This window comes from Symphalangus syndactylus, chromosome 21 (assembly GCF_028878055.3).
Source record: "Symphalangus syndactylus isolate Jambi chromosome 21, NHGRI_mSymSyn1-v2.1_pri, whole genome shotgun sequence".
Classification (NCBI taxonomy): Eukaryota; Metazoa; Chordata; class Mammalia; order Primates; family Hylobatidae; genus Symphalangus; species Symphalangus syndactylus.
In genome coordinates this window covers 52267361-52293673 of record NC_072443.2, presented here as the reverse complement: position 1 = coordinate 52293673, position 26313 = coordinate 52267361, and the positions used below count along the sequence as shown (strand labels likewise).

At 45.6% G+C, this 26313-nt stretch overlaps 1 protein-coding gene across 2 annotated transcripts in view; it reads right to left on the bottom strand.

Annotated features, from left to right (window-relative positions):
- The window catches only part of RAB7A (RAB7A, member RAS oncogene family), a 79651-nt gene extending 60332 nt beyond the window's left edge, over positions 1 to 19319 (bottom strand). The window contains exon 1 of one of the 2 annotated variants that reach the window (XM_055259102.2): positions 19065 to 19319. The gene's annotated coding sequence lies outside the window, so the exon portion shown is untranslated. The remainder of the gene's footprint in view (positions 1 to 19064) is intronic. The other variant, XM_055259103.2, reaches the window with a different exon arrangement.
- Between the last annotated feature and the right edge of the window lie 6994 nt (positions 19320 to 26313).

The window sequence follows — 26313 nt, the reverse complement described above, 5'->3', positions numbered from 1 at the left end:
CATCTTGGCCTCCCAAAGTGCTGGCATTACAGGCGTGAGCCACTGCACCCAGCCTCTTTCTTGATTTTGTTCAGAGACTGTATTTCTGCTCTCCTTTAGTTCTTCGTCTGTGGTTCCTTTAGTCCACTGAGCATATTGCTGACAGTTGCTTTAATGTCTTTGGCTAGCAATTCCAATGTCTGGGTTTCCTCAGGGATGGTGTCTGTCAATTTTTTTTTCCTGTGAATGGGCCACACTTCCGTGTTTCCTTGTTATGTTTTATAATTTTCTGTTGAGACTGTTTTGTTCAATTCAGACTGCTAACATTCCTGCAAAATCCCTGAAAATAAAGACTGGCCCAATGGTCCACTCTTAATCGTGAAAATTAATTAACCCCCTCTTTATCTGTTAAAATTAATAAGGCAGAAAAGAAACATGTGTGGCAAAAGAAACATTTTTAATGTATGCAAAACCTGGGACATTCCTATGGAACTGGGAATAACATTCCACCAGGAATGATAAATCTAATTTGCCAAAGTTAGACAACAGTTAACATAAAAATCCATCTAAATTGCAGATTATGAAGTGACTGTATGTTCAAATACTGCAAAAAAAAAAAAAAAAAAACAACAGAGAAGGCAAAACACGAAATGCTTAGAGCCTTCATGAGCCTAATTAAAAATCTAATACTTGCAGCCCGACATGGTGACTCACGCCTGTAATTCCAGTACTTTGGGAGGCCGAGGCAGGCAGATCACCTGAGGTCAGGAGTTCAAGACCAGCCTGGCCAACATGGCAAAACCCTATCTCTACTAAAAATACAAAAATTAGAAGGCAGGGAGCAGGGCTGAGGCATGAGAATCGCTTGAACCTGGGAGGTACAGGCTGCACTGAGCTGAGATTGCATCGCTGCACTCCAGCCTGGGTGACGGAGTGAGACTGTCTCCAAAAACAAACAAACAAAAAATCTAATGCTTGCTTTCCAAGGTCTTCTTTTAATCCATTACATAAGCCAATAGGTATACAAAGATTAAGAGATATGTACTAATGGCCAATGCTATACCAAACCCAGGGCTCCTTGGGGGCCAGGAACCAGATTTTTTACCATTTGTATAGATACTGTCTTGCACAGGGCCTGGGACATGGTAAATACTCAAAAACCTCCTGAGTAAACATTCATTTACACAGTATTTCTCCCAGATACATTGGGAGGGGAAAAAATTAGCTCCTTCACTCTGCTGAGGCACCTTAGGAAAGGCTCCCTCTAAATTTCTTTTTTTCCTTCTTTTTTGAGACAGAGTTGCTCTGTTGCCCAGGCTGAAGTGCAGTGGCGCCATCTCAGCTCGCTGCAACCTCCCCTTCCTGGGTTCAAGCGATTCTCCTGCCTAAGCCTCCTGAGTAGCTGGGACTACAGACATAAGCCACCACATCTGGCTAATTTTTGTATTTTTAATAGAGACATGGTTTCGCCATGTTGGCCAGGCTGGTCTCAAACTCAGGTGATCCACCTGCCTTGGCCTCCCAAAGTGCTAGGATTACAGGCGTGAGCCACCGCGCCCAGGCTCCCTCTAAATTTCTTGATGAGTGAGTCTGCTAGACACAAGATGACTAAGGGACAAAGGCTAGAAAGAGCACCAATTTAATCAGAAGTAAACATGTATTTGAGCCCAACTTCAGCAGAGTTCTAAGAAAGATGGAAAACTGCCTAGCTTATCACAATAAATCATGAAGTAGGCCAGGCACACTGGCTCATGCCTGTAATCCCAATACTTTGGGAGGCCGAGGTGGAAGGATCACTTGGTCCCAGGAGTTTCAGGCCAGCTTGGACAACACAGCGAGACCCCATGTCTACAAAAAAAATTAGTCAGGCATGGTGGTACACACCGGTGGTCCCAGTGAGAGGTGACAACGTGCTGGCAGCCCTTGCTCACTCTCAGCACCTTCTCGGCCTCGGTCTGCTCTGGCCATGCTTGAGGAGCCCTTCAGCCCACCGCTATACTGTGGGAGCCCCTCTCTGGGCTGGCCGAGGCTGGAGCTGGCTCTCTCTGCTTGCGGCGAGGTGTGGAGGGAGAGGCGTGGGTGGGAACTGGGGCCAGCGCGAATTCCGGGTGGGCGTGGTATCAGAGGGCCCCACACTCAGAGCAGCCAGCTGGCACTGCCGGCCCTGGGCAGTGAGGGGCTTAGCACCCAGGGCCCCAGGCAGTGAGGGGCTTAGCACCTGGGGCCCCGGGCAGTGAGGGGCTTAGCACCTGGGCCAGCAGCTGTGGAGGGGGTGCCGGGTCCCCCAGCACTGCCGGCCCACCCATGCCAGTGCTCGAATTCTTGCCAGGCCTCAGCCTCCTCGCCGTGGGGCAGGGCTCCGGAACTGCAGCCTGCCATGCCCGAGCCCCCCTGCGGTGGGCTCCCATGAGGCCCGAGCCTCCCCAATGGTCGCCGCCCCCTGCTCCGCGGCGCCTGGTCCCATCGACAGCCCAAGGGCTGAGGAGTGCAGGTGTGCAGCACGGGACTGGTGTGCAGCTCCACCCGCGGCCCTGGCACAGGATCCACTAGGCAAAGCCAGCTGGGCTCCTGAGTCGAGCAGGGACTTGAAGAACTTTCATGTCTAGCTAGAGGATTGTAAATGCACCAATCAGCACTCTGTGTCTAGCTAATCTAGTGGGGACTTGGAGAACCTTTATGTCTAACTAAAGGATTGTAAATACACCAATCAGCACTCTGTATCTAGCTCAAGGTTTGTAAACGCACCAATCAGCACCCTGTGTCTAGCTCAAAGTTTCTAAATGCACCAATCAGTGCTCTGTGTCTAGCTAATCTAGTGGGGACTTCGAAAACTTTTACGTCTAGCTAGAGGATTGTAAATACACCAATCAGCACTCTGTCTCTAGCTCAGGGATTATAAACACACCAATCAGCACCCTGTCAAAACAGACCAATCAGCTCTCTGTAAAATGGGCCAATCAGCAGGATGTGGCTGGGGTCAGATAAGGGCATAAAAGCATGCTGCCTGAGCCAGCATGGGCAACCCACTCGGGTCCCTTCCACACTGTGGAAGCTTTGTTCTTTCGCTCTTTGCAATAAATCTTGCTGCTGCTCACTCTTTGGGTCTGCACTGCCTTTATGAGCTGTAACACTCACTGCGAAGGTCTGCAGCTTCACTCCTGAGGCCAGCGAGATCACAAACCCACTGGGAGGAATAAACAACTCTGGACAGGAGGAACGAACAACTCCAGACATGCCGCCTTAAGAGCTGTAACTCACCGCGAAGGTCTGCAGCTTCACTCCTGAAGCCAGTGAGACCACGAACCTACCAGAAGGAACTCCGAACACGTCCGAACATCAGAAGGAACAAACTCCGGACACACTATCTTTAAGAACTGTAACACTCACCGCTAGGGTCCGCGGCTTCATTCTTGAAGTCATTGAGACCAAGAACCCACCAATTCCAGACACACTAGCTACTCAGAAGGCTGAGGTGGGAGATCACCTGAGCCTGGGAGGCCAAGGCTGCAATGAGTCGATGAGTCGTGATTGCACTACTGTACTCCAGCCTGGGTGACAGAGCAATGCCCTGTCTCCAAGGAAAAAGAAAATGTGTGTGTGTGTGTGTATGTATGTGTGTGTGTGTGTGTGTGTATGTATCTGTGTATATATATATATATATAAAACAGAACAGATGCAAGTAAGACAGTAGTACTGTCCCACAAAGAACGAAACAGAAGGGTTAAAAAAAAAAAAAGACACAGCCAGGCATGGTGGCTCACGCCTGTAATCCGAGCACTTTGGGAAGTGGAGGTGGGAGGATTGCTTGAGAGTAGGAGTTCAAGACCAGCCTAGGCAACATAGTGAGACACCATCTCTATTTCATAAAACTATTTAAAATAAAAAAAAAAAGACATGGAAGTAGGAAAGATACTGTGTGATAAAAAAATTTCTAGTCAATGAGAAAAGGCAATACAATAAAATACTGGGAAAACCATGCATTTGGGAAAAGATTCTGACATATTATACCTGGCTAAGTACTAGAATTACTAGAAGAAAATATTGTTATTATTGTCCCGGGGGTGGGAAAGGCCTAAGCATAATATGAAACACAGAAAATGAATTGACAGATGTGACTACAGAAAAGTTTCTATGTTACAAAAACATGCCATCAGCCAAACAAGACCAAGTGATACAAGCCAGGAACAAAGTTTGCAACATGAAAAGGATCAAAATTCTTGCCATATAAAGTTTATAAACTGGGAGAAAGGTGAGGTACAAGAACCTCACATGGGCTTTAGAGAACAAAAGCCAATTCACAAAAGACTATAAATGTACAAAAGCAGAAAGTGAAAGTTAAAAAAATTTAAGTATATATAAAAAAATGTAGTTAACATTTTTTCAAAAGTTTAATCTATCAAAGAAACACGAGCTTTTTTTTTTTTTTTTTGAGACATCTCCCTCTGTCACCTAGGCTGGAGTACAGTGGAATTATCATGGCTTCCTGTAGCCTCAACCTCCTGGGATCAAGATCCTCCCCTGAACCTCCCAAGTAGGTGTGACTACAAGTATGTGCCACCACACCCAGCTATTTTTTTTTTTTTTTTAACTTTTCTTAAGACAGGGTCTTACCATGTTGCCTAGGCTGGTCTTGAACTCCTGGGCTCAAGAGATCCTCCCACCTTGGCCTCCTAAAATGCTGGCATTAGAGGCGTGAGTGACTCACCAGGCCTGGCCAAAACACAAGCCCTCAACAATGAGACATCATTTAAATTTTTCCCATTCATTAAACTGGCAAAGATTAAGAAAACTGACAATTGACAACTATATAAATGAAATTCTCAAACTACAAAATGTAAAGTATACAACCTTCCTGAAGGCTATATGGCAATGAAAACCAAATTTTAAGTATGTATACTCACTACATCTTAAGGAAATTATTAGATAAGTAGGAAAATATAAATATTAAATACTTTTCTTTCTCTGTTGCCAGGCTGCAGTGCAGTGGCACGATCTCAGCTCACTGCAATCTCCGCCTCCCAGGTTCAAGCGATTCTCCTGCCTCAGCCTCCGGAGTAGCTGGGATTACAAGCGCATGCCACCACACCCAGCTAATTTTTGTATTTGTTTTAGTAGAGATGGGATTTCACCACGTTGGCCAGGATGGTCTTGATCTCCTGACCTCGTGATCCATCCATCTCGGCCTCCCAAAGTGCTGGGATTGATTGCAGGTGGGAGCCACTGTGCCCAGCCCTTTTTTTTGTTTTTGTTTTTTTTGAGATGGAGTTTCGCTCTTGTTGCCCAGGCTGGAGTGCACTGGCACAATCTCAGCTCACTGCAACCTCCGCCTCCCAGGTTCAAGCAATTCTCCTGCCTCAGCCTCCCAAGTAGCTGGGATTTACAGGCGTGTGCCACCACGCCCGGCTAATTTTGTATTTTTAGTAGAGACAGGGTTTTACCATGTTGGTCACGCTGGTCTTCAATTGACCTCAAGTGATCCACTCGCCTTGGCCTCCCAAAGTGCTGGGATTACAGGCGTGAGCCACTGTGCCCGAACCTTTTAAATACTTTTCTTAAAGAGCTGGAAATAACTGAAATGTTCATTTAGAGGATTGTTAAATTATGATCAATATTATACAGTCATTAAAAATTGTTATGTACTTACAAGAAAAGCTGACTATATGGTTAAATTTTTAAAAAGCTAATTGCAGAAGAGTATTTTATAATCTCACTTAAATTTTATAAAAAATAAACATTTTGAATTATAGTCACCAAATTATCCAGAATGATAGAAAAAAACTGTTCACTTTAAGACTTTTTTTTTTTTTTTGAGACGAAGTCTGCTCTGTTGCCAAGGCTGGAGTGCAGTGGCGCGATCTTGGGTCACTGCAACCTCTGCCTCTCAGGTTCAAGCGATTCTCCTGCCTTACCCTCCTGGGCAGCTGGGATTACAGGAGCACACCACCACGCCCAGCTACTTCTTGTATTTTTGGTGGAGACGGGGTTTCACCATGTTTGTCAGGCTGGTCTCGAACTCCTGACCTCAGGTGATCCGCCCGCCTCAGCCTTCCAAACTGCTGAGATCATAGGCGTGAGCCACCACTCCCGGCCCACTTTAAGACTTTTATACTGCTTCTGTAATTTAGAAACGAATACACGTTCTAAAAAAAAATCTAACTGCCTACCAGTGCCTCTTGCCTCTCAGAAATGAATGGGCAAAGCTCCATATACTCAATGGCTAACAGGGTCCTTAAAGTTTCTGATGGTGTCATCTAACCATTTAGGATGTTGCAAAAGCCACAGCAGTATGTCCAAGAGTCAGAGAATGTCAAAATACGAAAGGATCTTAAGGATTACCCATTACCCTCGTTTTTCAGAAATGGAGACTAAAGCTTAGTAACAGACTTGACAGCCATACTATGGCCTTGCTTAAGAAAGCTTCTACAATCCTACAGCTTCTGACACACTGATTTCAAACAATGTGAAGAATTTACAGGCATTTTTTTTTCCAACCAGGTATGACAACAGATGTATTGCACATGTATCTATCAAAGGCCATTTGAGAAACATCCATTTGGTTCTTTCTTTCAAATGGTTAACATTTGGGGAAAAACAGGTAAATCAGTCTAGGACTTACCCTTCAGGCCCCCTCCTAAGGTAGGAAAGATACATATTCAAAATCCACAACTATAAGATAATCTGTGGCAAGCCCCAGGGATTTAGTAAAAAGAGAACAGTATGGATGGAAGTGGTCAAGAAAAGCTTTAAAAGTGGACTGGTACCTGAGTCAGGCAGGATGCCAACAGAGTACTGGAGCTAGAAAACAGAGATGAAGGGGAATTGGCAGGAATCAAGATAAAGGAAGTAGCGAACAAAGTGTGGTAAGGAAAAGGTGAGTAAAGCAACTCAGAGGAACATGTGTCTTTATCAAAAAAACAAAGCCAGGAAGGCAAGCTGGAGACCATTTGTGGAGAGCCTCAAACAAGAATAATGGAAAAACAGGGTTCTTGATGAGTAGTGGCTCACATCTGTAATCCTAGCACCTTGGGAAGCCAGGGTGGGCAAACTACTTGAGCCCAGGAGTTTGGGACCAACCTGGGCAATATGGGCAAGACCCTGTCTCTATCAAAAAAACAAAATTACCTGGGCATAGTGGCACAAAACTGTGAGCCCAGCTACTCAGGAGGCTGAGGTAGGAGGATGAGTTGAGCTCAAGAGGTCGAGGCTGCAGTGAGCTGTGTTCAGGCCACTATACTCCAGCCTGGACAACAGTGAGACCTTGTCTCAAAACATTAAAATATAAAATAAAAACAAGAACAAATCCTTAAAAAAAAGGGGGGGGGTTCTAAAGACAGGGGAGACCTGGGCATGGTGGTTCATTCCTGTAATCCTAGCACTTTGGGAGGCCAAAATAAGGAGGATCACTTGAGGCCTGGAGTTTGAGACGAGCCTGGGCAACATGGTGAAACTCCATCTCTTTTTTTTTTTTTTTTTTTTTTTTTTTGAGACGGAGTCTCGCTCTGTCGCCCAGGCTGGAGTGCAGTGGCGCGATCTAGGCTCACTGCAAGCTCCGCCTCCCGGGTTCACGCCATTCTCCTGCCTCAGCCTCTCCGAGTAGCTGGGACTACAGGCGCCCGCCACCATGCCCGGCTAATTTTTTTGTATTTTTAGTAGAGACGGGGTTTCACCGTGGTCTCGATCTCCTGACCTCGTGATCCACCCGCCTCGGCCTCCCAAAGTGCTGGGATTACAAGCGTGAGCCACCACGCCCGGCCGAAACTCCATCTCTTAAAAAAAAAAATAAAAAAATAAAAAAAATGCAAAAAATTAGCCAGATGTGGTGGCATGTGCCTGCAGTCCCAGCTACTGGGGAGGTTGAGATGAAAGGATCACCTAAGCCTGGTGAGGGCATGGCTGCAGTGAGCCATGATGGCGCCACTGCACTGTAGCCTGGGTGACAGAGTGAGACTCTGTCTCCAAAAAAAAAAGAGAGAGAAAGATAGGTGGCTCACACATGTAATCCCAGCACTTTGGGAGGCTGAGGCAAGCGGATTGCTTGAGCTCAGGAGTTCCAGACCAGCTTGGGCAACATGGTGAAATCCCATCTCTATCAAAAATATAAAAAATTAGCTGGGGCACGGTGATGCACACCTGTAGTCCCAGCTACTTGGGAGGCTGAGGTGGAAGGATCACTTGAGCCTGGGAGGCAGAGGCTGCAGTGAGCTGGGGTTGCATCGTCACTGTACTCCAGCCTGGGTGACAGAGCATGACTCCATCACAAAAAAAAAAAAAAAAAAAAGGCCGGGCGTGGTGGCTCACACCTGTAATCACAGCACTTTGGGAGGCTGAGGCAGGCAGATCACAAGGTCAGGAGATCGAGACCATCCTGGCTAACATGGTGAAACCCCGTCTCTACTAAATATACAGAAAATTAGCCAGATGCATGGTGGCGGGTGCCTGTAGTCCCAGCTACTCGGGAAGCTGAGGCAGGAGAATGGTGTGAACCCAGAAGGCGGAGCTTGCAGTGTGCCGAGATCGTGCCACTGCACTCCAGCCTGGGTGACAGAGGGAGACTTCATCTCAAAAAACAAAAAAACAAAAAAATGTGATTAGTGAGTAAAGATGGGCAACACAGTATCTATAACTAAGCTCTTTTTAGCATTTAAATTACCAGCTGGTTTGTAGAACGAGAGCCTGCAAATGAGAGTTATTTCCCCCAATAGCTATTACATATTATAAGCCAAGTATGATACTAGTGCTATTTCCCAAATATTTCCAACTCTGTGCTTTCCAAGTCCACACATGTAGGATCACACTTGATTCCTTGTGTGGTGTGACTCATTTTGGCCAATGAACCATAAGCAGAAGTGACATGAAATAATGTGTCATTCCTGTGCTGGAATTTAACTGTAGGAACATGAGCCTCCAACAGTTCTTTTTCCCTTTACCAAGACAGCCAGCAATACTCCTATCACGGCTGCTCCTTTTGGAATAAGAATGATGCAGAGCCTCTAGAAAACCCATGCTCTTTTTGACCATTTTGAGGTTATTGGTTACTACAGCATAACCTAGCTTATTCTGTCTGATAGTGCTTGAAGATTCACCACCTGAAAATTTAAATTTCAAAAGAAACAGACAAGTCTGAAATCTCTCTTTTAAAAACATTTAAATAAAACTGAATGATAAAATTTACAAAGGCTGCTCTTCCACAGAAGATGCTATTATTCTTTTGCCATTATTAAAGAATTATCTGTCCACTTGGAATACTGGATGCTAGTCCCAGTCTCACTAACACACAGTGGCTCCAAGATACTGAGCATGACCTTTTAGTCCATTTCCTCATCTGAAAAAAAAAAAAATGACAAATCAAATGCTGCTTAAATTGTGAAGCTTAAACAAGGTAACAACCTCTATGAAATGTAAAGACATTGTTTATGTACTTTGCTCTGGGTGTTGCATTCCTGCTGTGAGGGAAAAAGCAAAGGCAACTTACACAAAGAAGAGTCTCTTGGAAGGCAATTCTTGTGAAGAGGACTTCACTCCTGGATCAACAGATTATTCAATACGATGCACCACTGTTATCAAGCTTTCTAAACCCAGGTACTAAGCCAAAAGTTTAGTCTCTAACGAGAGACCAGGATGATTCCTGCCTTTTTTTCTTTTTGGTAAAGCAAACTGGAAAGCAGATAGCTAGTAAAACAGTTACATAAGAACTATTTTCGATAGCTGGAAGCTTTTGATATCAACCCTAGATTATCTCAGGCGTTTAACCAGTAAAACAGACTGCCCATAAATTGCTAAGAGGAGCCCACAATGGGCTAGCTAAAAAGGAAAACCAAACTAACTGCTCTCTTCCTCTATCCCACCTCCCCCAACCAGCTCCCATGTTTAACTTTTCATTAAAGCCACTTCTGAAGAAGCAACTCTCTGAAAGTTTAAGCACAACACTTGTAGTATTTCAGTCCTAGCCCACTAAGCTCTTAATGTATGGTTTCTTTAGACAAATTACAACATCAAAGCCATTCCTCACCCATAACTGGGGTACTATCTGACTTAATTGTGAGGTTCAAGTGACAGGATTATGCCGTGTCTATTCCAGCATTACAGAGTGAAGTGCCATTGGTTGAACTTAAATCCTCCAACAAGGGATTGCAATGCCTGCCCTTCCCACCAGGATCTGGTTTCCATACATACAATCATTCCCAAATAAGAGCTACTGCAATCCCTACATCCATTCATTGACTTATGCCATTCCTTTCGACTATAATGGTTTCCCAACTCTCACCTGCCTACCAATTTATTTAAAAATCCACTCAACATGTCCCTCACCACCCCAGGCATTGAACAACTAACTCTAATAAACTAAATGACTCTCATCTGCCCTGTATTTACAATTATTCCTGAATAATTCCCCACAGGGGCCAACAGTGTTTTCTTATAGTAGAGAAGAAAAATCTGTTAAATGAACACAGAACACATAGTTCATCATTCAGGAAACCCACACATATTAACCACTGACCCAGAAGCATAACTTACATGCTATAAACGAACTGGAAAAAATTTAAACAAAAGTTTAGTAATATTTCAAGATCCATTCTAGAATAGTGATTCATCCCTGTCCTCAAGTGGCTTAGAGTTGAAAGACAGGCAAAGTCATGTAATATTATTTCAATCAAACTAAGGTCTATAATGGATACACAGAGCTGAAGACCACGCAGCCAAAAAGCTGGTGGTCAAAGGCCCACTAATATCTGAAGGGTTGGTCAGAATATGCAAAACAGACCTATTTCTAGCATATGTACGATAGAATGTGATATTTTAAGGGCTCAAGTGTCTGACCAAAAAAGAGAGTTGGAACGAAAGCACCATCTACTATGGCTAGATTTACACCCCACAGATTACTCTTTCATAGGCCAATCCCACCACCAGGAATGGAGTCCAGACTATAAAAGTAAGCTATGGGCAACTATGGAAGACTAACTGCTCATTCACTGGACTACTGGACTGAAGCGGTGCTTTCCTTTTTTTTTTTTTTTTTTGAGGCAGGGTCTCATTCTGTCGCCCAGGCTAGAGTGCAGTGGTGAGAGCTCAGCTCCACCTCCCAGGTTCAAGCGATTCTCATTCAACATCCACCTCCCAGGTTCAAGCGATTGTCACGTCTCAGCCTCCCAAGTAGCTGGGATTACAAGTGCCTGCCACCACACCTGGCCAACTTTTTTGTATTTTTAGTAGACATGGGGTTTCGCCATGTTGGCCAGGCTGGTCTTGAACTCCTGGCCTCAGGTGATCTGCCCACCTCGGCCTCCCAAAGTGCTGGGATTACAGGCGTGAGCCACTGTGCCTGGCCGAACCTCTGCTTTTAACCCCAATGCATTTAAGTAGCATTTACAAGAGGTAATCTCAAACATTTTACTCCAGGATAACCTTCCCCAGCCCCCTGAGGTTCCCCTACACTGGTGAGTAAACAAGCTGTACCATGGTGCCATAAAGAAATGGGTTTCTACCAGAGGGAACTAAAATTAAAGAGAAAAAGTTACAAGTGCTAGCAAGGATGTGGAATATTTGGACTTATATACTGCTGGTGGAAGAGTACGATGGTACAACTTTTGAAAACTGGCCATATCTACTAGAGCAGAATAGATACTCTTATGAAGTGAACTGTGTCCACCTAAAATTTTAAAGTTGAAATCCTAATCCCCAATACATCAGAATGTGACTTATTTGCAGACAGGGCCTTTAAAGAGGTAATTGAGGTTAAGTGAGGTCATAAGGGTGGGCCTCAATCCAGTACACTGGTGTCCTAAAAGAAAAGGAGAATAGGACACAGACAATACAGAGGAAAGATCATGTGAAGATACAGGGAAGAGAAGACAGTCATTTACAAACCAAGGAGAGGCTTGAAAAGAAATTAATCCTGCCAACAGCTTGACCTCAGATTTCTAACCTTCAGAATTGAGAAAATAAATTTCCGTTTAAGCCACTCTGTGATACTTGTTACGGCAGCCCTAGCAAATGAATACAGACACATACCCTAAAACTCAGTCTTTTTACTTAAATACATTATGATATATCACATAATACTACTGAGCAATGGAAACTCCAGTTACAACTGTACACAACAACACAAAGTCTCACAAACAACACTGAGTCAAAGAAACCAGATACGGAAGAATACACAGTGTATGATTCCATTTACACAAAATCCAAATCAGGCAAAATTACTCTACAGTTCTAGAAATCAGAAGACTCACTACCCAAGCATCAGGGCATCGACGATAATGACTTAAAGGAGACTAAGAGGGCCTCTGGGTTTATAAAAATTCTCTAAGCCGTCCACTTATTTGTGCACTTTTCTGTATATATGTATGTTTACTAAAATACAGAAATGATAAATTACTTGGAAATACAGGCAACAATGTACTTACCCAGTGTTACCATGGCAAATAAACCTTGCTCTGGAGCTGGACGCATCAGGTTCCTCACTCGTTACCATCAAACATTTGAAAAATACAGCCATTCCCATGATCCCCAGCTTCTCATCATTCAGTGTCTACTAGGAGAAGTATCACAGGTCACATGACCCAAGAGTATCCCGTCTCCTCCACAGTTAAATTCTCACATCATTTTTGGGGAGAGTTCAATTTCTTTTTTCTTGAGACAGGGTCTTGCTCTGCCACCCAGGCTGGAGTGCAGTGGCACGAACACAAACCACTGCAGCCTTAAACTCCTGGAATCAAGTGATCCTCCCGTCTCAGCCTCCCACGCATCTGGAACCACAGGTGTACCACCACACCCACCTAATTTTTTCTTTTCTTTGTAGAGGTGGAGTCTCACTTTGTTGCTCAAGGTGGTCTTGAACTCCTGGGCTCAAGCAATCCTCCTGCCTTACCCTCCCAAAGTGCTGGGATTACTCCTCCCAAAGTACTGGCCAAGAGTTCAATTTCATTAAAGGAAGGTATTAAAGTATACATTCAAAGCAAGAAAATAACCAGTTAACACTTTGGTCTTCCTGGGGGTAGTGAATCACAAATTGTCCTTTATATTTCTGAATTTTCCTAGCTTTTTTTTTTAACTGAATAGTTTAATAATCATCAAAAAAGACGTAACATTTTAAATAAAAGGTAGTGGGCCAGGCGTGGTGGCTCACGCCTGTAATCCCAGAACTTTGGGAGGCCAAGGTGGGCGGATCACGGGGTCAAGGGATTGAGACCATCCTGGCCAACATAGTGAAACCCCATCTATACTAAAAATACAAAAATTAGCTGGGCATGGTGATGCGCACCTGTAGTCCCAGCTACTCAGGAGGCGGAGGCAGGAGAATTGCTTGAACCCGGGAGGCAGAGGTTGCAGTGAGCTGAGATCACGCCACTGCACTCCAGCCTGGCGACAGAGCTTGACTCCGTCTCAGAGAGAAAAAAAAAAAAAAAAAAAAAAGGTAGTGAAAGAAAGAGACACTTTTTTTTTTGAGATGGAATCTCGCTCTGTCGCCAGGCTGGAGTGCAGCAGCACGATCTCGGCTCACTGCAAGCTCCGCCTCCCCAGTTCAAGCGATTCTACTACCTCAGCCTCCTGAGTAGCTGGGACTACATACAGCTCATGGCACCATGCCCAGCTAATTTTTATATTTTTAGTATAGACGGGGTTTCACCATGTTAGCCAGGATGGTCTCTATCTCTTGACCCCATGATCCACCCGCCTTGGCCTCCCAAAGTGCTGGGATTACAGGCGTAAGCCATCGCCCCCGGCTGAAAGATACACTTTTACGAGGGGCGAAATGTCGTGGTCTTTAGGGCGCTAGTGTATAATGGAAAGGCAGGATGGTACATCAGAAAGAGAACTGAGCTGAGTTAGCAGACCTAGACTAACATTCCAGCTGAGCCACCTGAGCATACAGCCTCAGCTATCTCAGGCAGATACACATAACAGTTGTGAGCACCAAATGAAATCATAGGTAAACTACAAACACCACAGAAATATTAAGAAGCATTTAAAGGCAAATGTGTAGGAAGGTTTCTACAAAATGTTATCACTCTTTTAACAACCATCAACATGGTGCAGGTCAGATGATTTAAGAGTGGGTTTTAGACGACCCACAGTTATCTCAGGGATCCCCATACCTGTAAGTGCACGGGAGAACTGTTGGTAGGCTGACTGAATACCACATATAAGGGACACTATTTTTCATAAAGTCTATGCTTGGTTATTTAAGGTTAATTCATAGCAGCTTTGTAATTATGCACTCTCAAATAACTCAAACTACAAAGCTTATTAAATGGAAACCAACTTTTTATCACACTTACATACCAATATTGGAAATCAATGATGTAACTATTTACTAAGTAATTTTTAAAGGACTCCTGATCTGAGATGGTTAATGCCCAGCAGTACGAAGCAAAGCTGGAAAGGAAAGGCTGAGGGAGAAGAGAAAACCTTTTCTTTATCTAGCAGCAGCCACACAAGAAGGACCAACTAAGACACAAGCAAGGCTGGAGAATTCCTAAACTGCCCTGGTCCCAGGCTCCCCTTAATAGGCTCCCTCGGATTTGCTTGGTCCCAACTGCAGACAGTCCCAGGAGACCAGAAGTGGACAACAGAATCAGGCAAACTTAAATTTCTCAGCAGTGATGCCATCACCAAAACAGAGACTCCAGGCCCCATGAGTTAAGTACTGCATCTTCAAGCAAATGAACAAGGCCAATACTGTAGGTCAGCATTGGAACCAACTTCCAAGCTTTCTTCTTCCCCCAAGGAGATATTTTTCAAGTAGCTATTCTTAAATATGTTTTTGTAATCACAGCCTGGGATACTAAAATTGAAACTGGTAACAGACACTGCTAAAAAACCTGTTTTGATTTCACTCGCCACATCACTTTTACCTCTGATTCACAAATCGCAGTGACCACAACCACCATTAAGGAATGTTTTTAAAAAATAAGCTTTAGGCCGGGCACGGTGGCTCATGCCTGTAATTCTAGCACTTTGGGAGGCCAAGACAGGCGGATCCCGAGGTCAGGAGATCGAGACCAATCCGGCTAACACGGTGAAACCCCGTCTCTACTAAAAACACAAAAAAATTAGCCAGGTGTGGTGGTGGGTGCCTGTAGTCCCAGCTTCTCGGGAGGCTGAGGCAGGAGAATGGCATGAATCTGGAAGGTGGAGCTTGCATTGAGCAGAGATGGCACCACTGCACTCCAGCCTGGGCTACAGAGCAAGACTCCATCTAAAAAAAAAAAAGTTTTAAAACACAAACGCAAACTATTTTTCTGCCTTTAATGCCATATGGAGTGTGGGGAAAAACAGAATAGAGGGAAGGTGTAAGAGCAAATAACTGAAAAGATCAGCACATTGCAAAATGTTTCTGCAGCAAACTGCAGACAGAGAAGCACAGAGAACTATTAGATATTAACAGATAAGCATGTGGTAACACAAAGGAATGGATGCCTGAGAATACAATGGCAGCCTTCCTTATATGAGAGGTAACAGTCAACAGCAAGCCAATAGCCAAAAAATAAGGGGGGAGGTGGGGAGTTCATTTCTCGAGTTTCAGTTGCCTTCAGAAGAAGACATTTAGTACCAAGAGGAACCTCTGTTTAGCCTTATTCAGGAGGACTTCTAATCCTTACCTCCCCAGGAAAAGCCTGCCTACAGCTCCAAGTCCAACATCTGGTCAAATCTATCTCAGCTGCATTTGTTGAATTAAATGAACGGGGAGTTAAATACTTTATCATAGGAAAAACTAAAATATTTGTATCAAATGCCAGAGAGGAATGTGCATAAGACAACTGTCATATTTGTGTGGTCTGTGTTTGCTACATCTTTGTATACAAAGGCTAATGCCAAAGAGCAAAAACGTTATTAGTGAAGATCCCTTTGAAGACGTACTTTTTTTTTTTTTTTTGAGACGGAGTCTCGCTCTGTTGCCCAGGCTGGAGTGCAGTGGCCCAATCTTGAATCACTGCAAGCTCTGCCTCCCGGGTTCACGCCATTCTCCTGCCTCAGCCTCCCGAGTAGCTGGGACTACAGGGGCCTACCACCGTGCCCGGCTAATTTTTTGTATTTTTAGTAGAGACGGGGTTTCACCGTGTTAGCCAGGATGGTCTCGATCTCCTGACCTCGTGATCCACCTACCTCGGCCTCCCAAAGTGCTGGGATTACAGGCCTGAGCCACTGCGCCCAGCTGAAGACATATTAAAAGCTAATCAAATAACCAAAATTTTTTGGCTTCACTTGGCAGTGGGGTCAGAAAACTGATTCAAAGCCACACTTTACTATAAAGAGTTGTTCTCTGATTACAGGGTTTGCGAGCTTAGACACAGTTGGCACCAAAAAAAAAAAATGAAAAAAAAAATTGCCCCAAGTGGTTGCTAACTACCTAGAAGGATATACTAATAAAACTATTTTTAGAGTATCTTCTACATTCCACCCTCTGTTTACTCATGCAGTTCTACCACAAATGTAAAATCCAAATCTTCTCTTAAAGAAGGGAATCTAGAAAGTTGTGGGAGATAGGGTAACACAGCTTTTCTATGTAGAATGGTACTGAAACTATGGCTGGTACAGTATCAGTGCTACATTAAACTTTCTTACGAGCTGAAGAAAAAAATCCAGCATGCCAAATATACCTTTGCTCAAAGACACTGCTGTGCAAGGTAATTACAGTAGTGACATGGGCTACCTCTTGAGTGAACAAAAAAATGCCACCAGAGTCGGCCGGGCACAGTGGCTCATGCCTGTAAACCCAGCACTTTTTGGAGGCCGAGGCAGGCAGATCACCTGAGGTAGGGAGTTCGAGACCAGCCTGACCAACATGGAGAAACCCTGTCTCTACTAAAAATACAAAATTAGCTGGGCATGGTGGCGCATGCCTGTAATCCCAGCCACTCAGGAGGCTGAGGCAGGAGAATGGCTTGAATCCGGGAGGCAGAGGTTGCAGTGAGCCGAAATTGCGCTATTGCACTCCAGCCTGGGCAACAAGAGTGAAACTCCGTCTCAAAAAATAAATAAAATAAAATAAATGCCACTAGAGCAAAAGGAGAAACAAGTTGAGTGTTGAAGGTTACTCTTTAAAAGATGTGATTAATTAGAAACTGTAATATTATCTTCTACACTCTCTGAAGAGCAAACCATACAAATGCTGTTGTTAAAATTAACAAAGCCTTAAAGTTAGCCAGAACACCATCCTTTGGGTTACTACTGATTCACCAGCAGAGATGAGAAATAACTCTTTCCAAAAATCCTCAAGTTCTACCACCAAATTATTCCACAACAGAATTTCTGGCCAAGATCATTCACCTTTTAAAAATTCCTTGAGGACAGGAACCATGCCTATCTCCAAGTCAATATCCCACAATGCCTGATACATTGCTGATACTCAATGGATACTCAAAATACTTCATGAATGAATAAAAAGGTGCCTATCATTACTATAAACTCAAACATTATATAAAGCTACAGTACTTATTACCCACTTAAATATTTTAGGCTAGGTAGCAAAGTTAAAAAAAAAAAAAAGACAAATTTGAATACAACAGGATTGTGAACGCTAAGCTTTAACTTAGCCAGTACCTTCTTCAGAAGTACTCCTAACTCACCTTTCAGTTCTTAAACTCAAATCTGAACAAACCTTCCCAAGTTTGAAGAGAGAAACACACTAAGAGGAGACTTTATTAATCCATGGATGAGAAATCATGTGCTTCATCAGCTGCTTAAGTCACAAGAAAGAGACAAGAGCCTGTTCTTTAGGAAACCAAAGATGCAGTATTTTGAATAGGGAAGAACCAACTGGCTGGACAGCCATCAACTAAGGTTGTAAGAAAGGTTCACTAGGCAGGTTTACCAGGCCTACTTGCAAAATTTTTCAAACCTCAGTTAAGTACCCTGCCAGTATTCAAGAGCTCCTAATTCGATGATACTACACCACAATACGTGTGATAAGTCGCAAACGGCATTTCTTAGGGCTTTAAGGGAGAACTGATGCTACCAGAAAGACTTTCAAATGACATCAATAGAAAGAAAGGAGGTGGTGGGAGGCAGTGAGGTACAGATACCAGGTGGCGAAGGATAAACCACAAGCTTCAGGGGTATGTGAAAGCAGTATAACCTAGAAATTGAATACAGTGCTCTGGAGTCTGACTGCCTGGGCTTGCATCTCTGCTTCGTAACTTATTAGCTGTGCGACCTTGGCCAAATGGCTTAGCCTCTCTGTTCAACTTTCCACTGTGTTAAGTGGGAACAACAGTGGTACTTCAGAGGGTTGTTCAAAGAACTAAACATAATGATCTGTTAAAAGGTCTTGCCACGCTGCCTAGCATACAATAAACGCTCAAATATTTGTTATCAGTATTCTCAATATTCCCCTTATTACCCATTAGGTATCAAGCCTAAAATGAATGCAGAAAAAGGCCCCCAACACGGTCGGAATGGAAACACAACTCTACATCCAACTACTATCTTTCCTCGATTAAGCTGAAAAACTTCTCTCAGGATTTACCGTAACATGCCTAGGACAAAAAGCTCCCTGTCTCCCAGCGCCAGAGACGCCTCAATGTACACAAGCGTCGAGGCGAGCCCAGCGCACGTGACCTGACTCACTGCCTTGACTCAGTTGCCGTCAGGGAACCTCTCCCACTAACAGGGTCAGGCTGTTCAACTGAAGAGCCGGATGGGAACGCGGCTCGGCCCCCAGCGCCCGTGACCCATGCCCGCCGGGTGGGCACGGCGGCGGGCGGCGTGGGCTCTGACACCCTCCTGCTCGCCGCGCTAAGAACTCCACCGGCTAGCGCGTCCTGCCGCGGCGCAGGGCCGTCCAAGTCAAGGAACCCCCTCGGGTCTCTGAGATTGACACCAACAGTAAACAGAGCGTCCGAGACGGGTGGCCGGGGCCGGCAACCCGGCCAGAGGTCACGCCCGACGACCTCCGACCTCTCCAAACCGGGTGGGGTCCTGGCCTGCTCCGCGAGCCTGAGCGATGCCGAGTGTGCCCGCGAGGCCAGGGCTGGGCCTGGAGCCTGCCCAGGAGGACAGGGGAGGACTCGAGGCCCTGACGACCGAGGGGCTGAGGAGGGGGATGGGGCCAGGCCGCCGGCCGGCCTGGGCCGGCTGCTTACCGCGGCCGCTGCGCTGGGGGCTCCGGGCCGGGCGCGTCGCGAGGGCTCCCGCCGAGGAGGAAACTAAACGGAGGACAGAAGCGAGGAGGTCCAAGTTCTGGTTCCAGGGAACTCTCCTGAGCTCTCCCAGCCGCCAACTCTGCCACCGCCGCCGCCTCAGGCTTTATGGCCAAGACTCCAGGCCCGCTCCCACTTCCGCCACCGCCGCCGCCCCGAGCGGAAGTACCTGTCACGAGACACTCGACGCCAGAGTGCGGGGGAGGAGCCCGGCCTCAAGCTTGCGTCACGTTCCGGCTGCTTCGGGACTGAGCCTGGATCACGTGCTACAAACATGTCTGCCCCCAAATGGTTGTCCCCATCTTTGAGGCTCGTACAAGGAGCAGGACGGCGCCATGTTGGACCCACAGACAGATTTCCCTCAGCCATCCTTCCTTACTCCAGAATAAATAATGCCACCGAAGAGGGAACAAGGGGTAAACTATCCATTCCAGTTGTGTCCTTCTTCGGAAGGCATCATTTATCCTTACTTTAACTACTTAAACAAAAATTATTATCACCATTTTACAAATAAGGAACTGAGACTCAGTGTATCAGGTCACTTTGTCTAGCTCAACACAGAAACTGGTGGAGCGGGGTTTTGAACCAAGATCTGTCTGATGCCAATGTGTGTTATCGTTCTAGTAGATTGCAAATGACTACAGCAATTGTGTGGCTCGGTGATAGAGACAGGAGAAATAGACACTTTGTCTGGCAGAGGAGACAGCCCAAGAAAATGGAAAATGAGCTAAAGCCTCTCTGAACTTAGTATTAGAGAAGACGTGATAAAGATGGACCTGGTAGAACTCTTCTTGCAAGCACAGAGAGCCTCCCAAGCACCCGCCCCATCTGAGCACATCAGGATCCACTCAGAACTTTTGTCTCCATCTTCAACAATGCCCTCTCATAGTCTTTTCTTATTTTGGTTCATGCAAACTCCATTCTTTCAATTGTTCCATCCAAAAACCTTGCAATTGTTACAGTAGGTAAGTAGGCAGACCTGAGCAGGGCAGGAGAGGGGCCACTCCCCCACCAGCAATGTGAGGCAACCATGATGTGGTGGTCAGGTTAAGCTGTCTCTCTAAAATAATAATTGGTTGCAGCCAGACCAGAGAAAGGCAGTCTCCCAATAGATAAAAACACCTAAAACTGGTGATCAGCAGTTTCCCGATAAGATCCCAAGAGTTGAGGGGTCTGGGGAAAAAAAACAAAAAAGTCTCAAAAGCTAGGCAAGCAGTCTCAACCCTGAGATGGTACAATGTCTGGGGTTTCCTCTACTTTTTCAACCAAAATTGGCTCTTTCCCCAAAACCCTCACCACCTATTCTCCTGTTTTCTCTATGTGTCTTCTGAAATGGCCTTGCACACTGCAGAACCATCCGCCTCTGGGGTAAGTCTACTCTTTCTCTGCTTTCACTTTGCATGTGCCCAGGAGTTCAAGACCAGCTTGGGCAACATAACAAGACTGTCTCTTCCAAAAGATAAACAAAAAAGGAAAGAGAAGGCACACATCTGCATCAGACCTCTGCAGTTGTACTTCTCTCTACCTGGAAAGCTCTTCCTCCAGGTATCTGCTTGGCCACTCCCTCACTTTCCTCTGGTCTTGACTTTAAAGTAACCTTTTCAGTGAAATAGCCTTCCCTATTTAAAACTGAAGTCCTTCTCTTTGTCACCACAATACAAACACAAAAATTGACATCTCCCTACTGCTTTTCTCCTCTTTTTTTTCTTTTTTCTTTTTTTTTTTTTTTTTTTTTTTTTTGAGACAAGGTCTTGCTCTGTTGCCCATACTGGAGTGCAGTGGCATAATCAGGGCTTACTGCAGCTTCAAACTTCTGGGCTCAAGTGATCCTCCTGTCTCAGCCTCCTGAGTAGCTGAGACCACAGGCATGCACCACTATGGCTGGCTAACTTTTTTTTTTTTTTTTTTTGTAAAGAGAAGTTTTCACTGTGTTACCCAGGCGGTCTTGAATTCCTGGTGTCAAGTAATCCTCCCGACTCAGCCTCCCAAAATTTTTCCTCTTATACTGCTCACTTATTTGCATATTGTCTGTCTTCCCCACTAGAATGGCAGCTCCATAAGGCAGCTATTTTTGTCTGTCTCATTCACTGCGATATCCCTGATTCTTGAAACAGTGTTGGGGTACAGTAGGTGCTCAATGTGTACAATTTACAGAGTATTCAGGGGAATGAAAACTGAAAATAGTTTCAAAGGCCAAGAGTTATGATAATTCCACCCCATTCTGCAGCCAATCAAAATGCTAGGTTTGAAGATAAAGTAGCAACTGAGAATGCAGTAGTCCTCATCCCCAGGTTTGGCAGGGCTGACTGCAGGATTTGAGCATCTGAGTCCTAGAACCAATCCACCACAAATAGCAAGGGACAATTACACCAGAAAAGGCAGAGCACAAAAATAAAATGGGACATGTGGGCCCCAGCCTTCTAAGAAGCCTTCCGAGAAGGCTATTCAGATGCAAACATGGACTATTTCCTATGGGAAAGAAAGGACAACTTAGAAGAAACCCATGAGCCAAGAGGATGGAGCCAGGAGCTGCAGATAATCATTCCCAAGGAGCAGGAGGGGACTCGAATCAAGGAACTGGCATCACGTGCCTCGCTGGATTTCAGAATTACTATGACCCAGTGGCAGCTGTCGCTCCTGTTTTTTCCCCCTTTGAACAAAAGTGTCTACTATGCTTATCTTCTGCTTGCCAACTCTGTATGCTGGGTCCGTGGACAGCAGATAACGTCTCTAGCTCACAGGCCTTCAGAGGAACAGTGCTCAGAGTTGTTCTTAAGGAATTATATCTGAGGAACCTCATCCACATCTGCACCTGATTTACATGGCAAGATCCATTATGAGCCAGTGATGTATTGGGATTGAGACTTTTAGGGTTCTTGGGGGAGTTAAGTAGAGCAGGCCCTCCAGCAACATCATTTCAATTATAACATTGATGAGAAAAAATTGATTCCTGGATGGGGCCCCTGTCTGTGTAGCTTGCACTCTCTCCCCATGTCTGAGTTTTCCTTGGTTCCTCTGGTTTCCTCCCACATCCCAAAGATGTGCCCTTTAGGTGAATTGGCTTGTCTGAATTGTCCCAGTCTGTGTGTGTGTGTGCACGCATGCACATGCGCACACGAGTGCACAATGGGATGGCATCCTGTACAGGATTGGTTCCTGTCCTGTGCTGCCAGGATAGACTCTGGCCACCTGTGACCCTGAGATGGAATAATTGGATAAATAATTATCTTGCTCATTTTCATTAATCTGTCTTAAATATATATATAGTTCACATTTACTTTAATATTTAATATTAGAAGTGTTTTGGTCTTTACCAGCCTGACCAACATGGTGAAACCCCGTCTCTACTAAAAATACAAAAATTAGCTGGGTGCTGTGGCACGTGCCTGTAATCCCAGCCCGAATCCGTGGGACATCTTGGCTTTAGCACAAGCTACTCTCTTGGGAGCTAATCCATTCCTGTGAGAACTCATCCGGCCTCACCAGAGCCAGAACTCACTCACTCACTCACTACCTAGAATGGCACCAAACTATTCACGAGGGAACCCCTCACAACTCAAATACCCCCAACTAGGCCCCATCTCCCAAATCTCCACACTGGGGAATCACACTTCTTTCTTTCTTTTTTTTTTTTTTTTTTCGAGACAGAGTTTTGCTCTGTTGCCTAGGCTGGAGTGCAGAGGCGCTATCAGCTCATTGCAGCCTCCACCCCCTGGGTTCAAGCAATTCTCGTGCCTCAGCCACCCGAGCAGCTGGAAGTACAGGCGTGCACCACCATGCCCAAATGATTTTTGTATTTTTAGTAGAGATGGGTTTCACCACGTTGGCCAGGCCCATATCGAACTTCTGGCCTCAAGTGATCTGCCCCCCTCAGCCTCCCAAAGTGCTGGGATTACAGGCGTGAGAGCCACCACTCTCAGCCTGCCTGGATCACATTTCTTTTTTTTTTTCTTGAGACGGAGTCTCGCTCTGTTGCCCAGGCTGGAGTGCAGTGGTGCAATCTTGGCTCACTGCAACCTCCATCTATGAGGTTCAAGTGATTATTGTGCCTCAGCCTCCCGAGTGACTGGGATTACAGGCACCTGCCACTATGCCCAGCTAATTTTTGAATTTTTAGTAGAGACGGGATTTCGCCGTGTTGGACAGGCTGGGCTCAAACTCCTGAGTTCAAGTAATCTGCCCTCCTCAGCCTCGTAAAGTGCTGGGATTACAGGTGTGAGCCATTGCACCTGGCCTGGGATCACATTTCAACCTAAGATTTTGGGGGCACAAACACATCATATCCAAAGCACAGCAGGTAGGTTGGAGGAGATTAGGAGTGAGAAGTTCAGTTTTGGAAATGCTGAGACAGAGGACTTCTGTGAAACATCCAAGTGGAGATGGGTAGGAGGCAGTTAGACATTTTGGGCTGAGGCAGAGATGGGAGTTGGTTTTCTGGGTCCTTCAGGGTAGCCTTGGCTGAAAATAGAATATTAAGAGTCGATGGAAATGAAAGTAATGGGTGTTAACGGGATTGCCCATGGAGAAAGTGGAGAAGTACATCCTTCTTTCAACAAACGATCTACTGAGAATCTCCTATATGCTAGGCTTTGTTAGGTTCTAAGGACACAAGGAAAACAAGGCCCTTGATGTCAAGACCCTTACTACATAGTGTGGTACACAATGTACAAACATGTACACACACACACACACACATCCCTGCACAATTTTCATTCAAATTTCTATCAATAGAGAACTGGTAAAAAAGGTATGGTACATCTCGACAATGGAATACTATGCAACTATAAAAAAGCAATGAGAGAATTATCTATATATTGGTATGGAAGGATCTCCAAGAGATACTGTTACATGATAAAACCAGATGCAGAAGAGTATCGGGGAACCTGCCGCTGATTGTCATGTAGGTTCTTTTCTATTTTCCCTAAGCATTAGCCAGGTTGAGAAATAAAGGGACAGAGTACAAAAGAGAGAAATTTTAAAGCTGGGTGTCCGGGGGAGACACCATATGTTGATAGGGTCCGTGATGCCCCACAAGCCGCAAAACCAGCAAGTTTTTATTAGGGACTTTCAAAAGGGGAGGGAGTGTATGAATAGGGTGTGGGTCACAGATATCACGTACTTCACAAGGTAATAGAATATCACAAGGCAAATGGAGGCAGAGCGAGATCACAGGACCACAGGACAGGGGTGAAATTAAAATTGCTAATGAAGTTTCAGGCACCATAGTCATTGATAACATCTTATCAGGAGACAGGGTTTGAGAGCAACCGGTCTGACCAAAATTTATCAGGTGGGAATTTCCTCGTCCTAATAAGCCTGGGAGCACTATGGGAGACTGGGGTTTATTTCATCCCTATAGTTTCCACCATAGAAGATGGCCACACCCAAGGGGGCCATTTTAGAGACCCACCCTCAGGGGCACATTCTCTTTCTCAGGGATGTTCCTTGCTGAGAAAAAGAATGCAGTGATATTTCTCCCATTTGCTTTTGAAAGAAGAGAAATATGGCTCTGTTCTGCCTGGCTCACTGGTGGTCAGAGTTTAAGGTTATCTCTCTTATTCCCTGAACATTGCCTTTATCCTGTTCTTTTTTCAAGGAGCCCAGATTTCATATTGTTCAAACACACATGCTCTACAATTTGTGCAGTTAACGCAATTATCACAGGGTCCTGAGGTAACATACATCCTCCTCAGCTTACGAGATGACAGGATTAAGAGATTAAAGTAAAGACAGGCATAGGAAATCACAAGGTTATTGATTGGGGAAGTGATAAGTGTCCATGAAATCTTCACAATTTATGTTTAGAGATTGCAGTAAAGACAGGCATAAGAAATTATAAAAGTATTAATTTGGGGAACTAATAAATGTCCGTCCATGAAATCTTCACAATCCACGTTCTTCTGCCGTGGCTTCAGCTGGTCCGTCTGTTTGGGGTCCCTGACTTCCCACAACAGAAGAATATATATCATATACTTTAAAAGATAAAGAATAAGAACATCCTTCAGCAACTAATAAAAGTGGTTACCTGGTATATCAATTAAAATCAGAGAAGTAGAAGCACTGTGAGTGATTAGAATGAGGAATTAATGGAAGAGGTTAGACCTTATCGATTTGTGGGAGTTGGTAGAAAGTCTACACAGGCCGTTCCTTCTGTGTCTGGTGTTGAGCCCAACATCAGTCACTATGAGAGGTGACAGCGTGCTGGCAGTCCTCACAGCCCTCGCTCACTCTCGGCGCCTCCTCTACCTGGGCTCCCACTTTGGCGGCACTTGAGGAGCCCTTCAGCCCACCGCTGCACTGTGGGAGCCCCTTTCTGGGCTGGCCAAGGCCGGAGCTCACTCCCTCAGCATGCAGGGAGGTGTGGAGGGAGAGGCGCGAGTGGGAACCGGGGCTGTGCGCGGCGCTGGAGTTCCAGGTGGGCATGGGCTTGGCGGGCCCCGCACTCGGAGCAGCCGGCCGGCCCTGCTAGCCCTGGGCAATGAGGGACTTAGCACCCTGGCCAGCAGCTGCGGACGGTGTACTGGGTCCCCCAGCAGTGCCAGCCCACCGGCGCTGCGCTCGATTTCTCGCCAGGCTTTAGCTGCCTTCCTGCGGGGCAGGCCTCGGGACTGCAGCCCACCATGCCTGAGCCTTCCCCCGCCTCCGTGGGCTCCTGTGCAGCCCCAGTCTCCCCGACAAGCGCCGCCCCCTGCTCCACGGCGCCCAGTCCCATTGACCACCCAAGGGCTGAGGAGCGCAAGCGCATGGTGCGGGACTGGCAGACAGCTCCACCTGCAGCCCCAATGCGGGATCCACTGGGTGAAGCCACCTGGGCTCCTGAGTCTGGTGGCGATGTGGAGAACCTTTATGTCTAGCTCAAGGATTGTAAATACACCAATCGGCACTCTGTATCTAGCTCAAGGTTTGTACACACACCAATCAGCACCCTGTGTCTAGTTTGAGGTTTGTGAGTGCACCAATCGACACTCTGTATCGAGCTGCTCTGGCGGGGCCTTGGAGAACCTTTATGTCGATACTCTGTATCTAACTGATCTGATGGGGATGTGGAGAACCTTTATGTCTAGCTCAGGGATTGTAAACGCACCAATCAGGGCCCCGTCAAAACAGACCACTCAGCTCTACCAATCAGCAGGACGTGGGTGGGGCCAGATAAGAGAATAAAAGCAGGCTGCCGAGCCAGCAGTGGCAACCC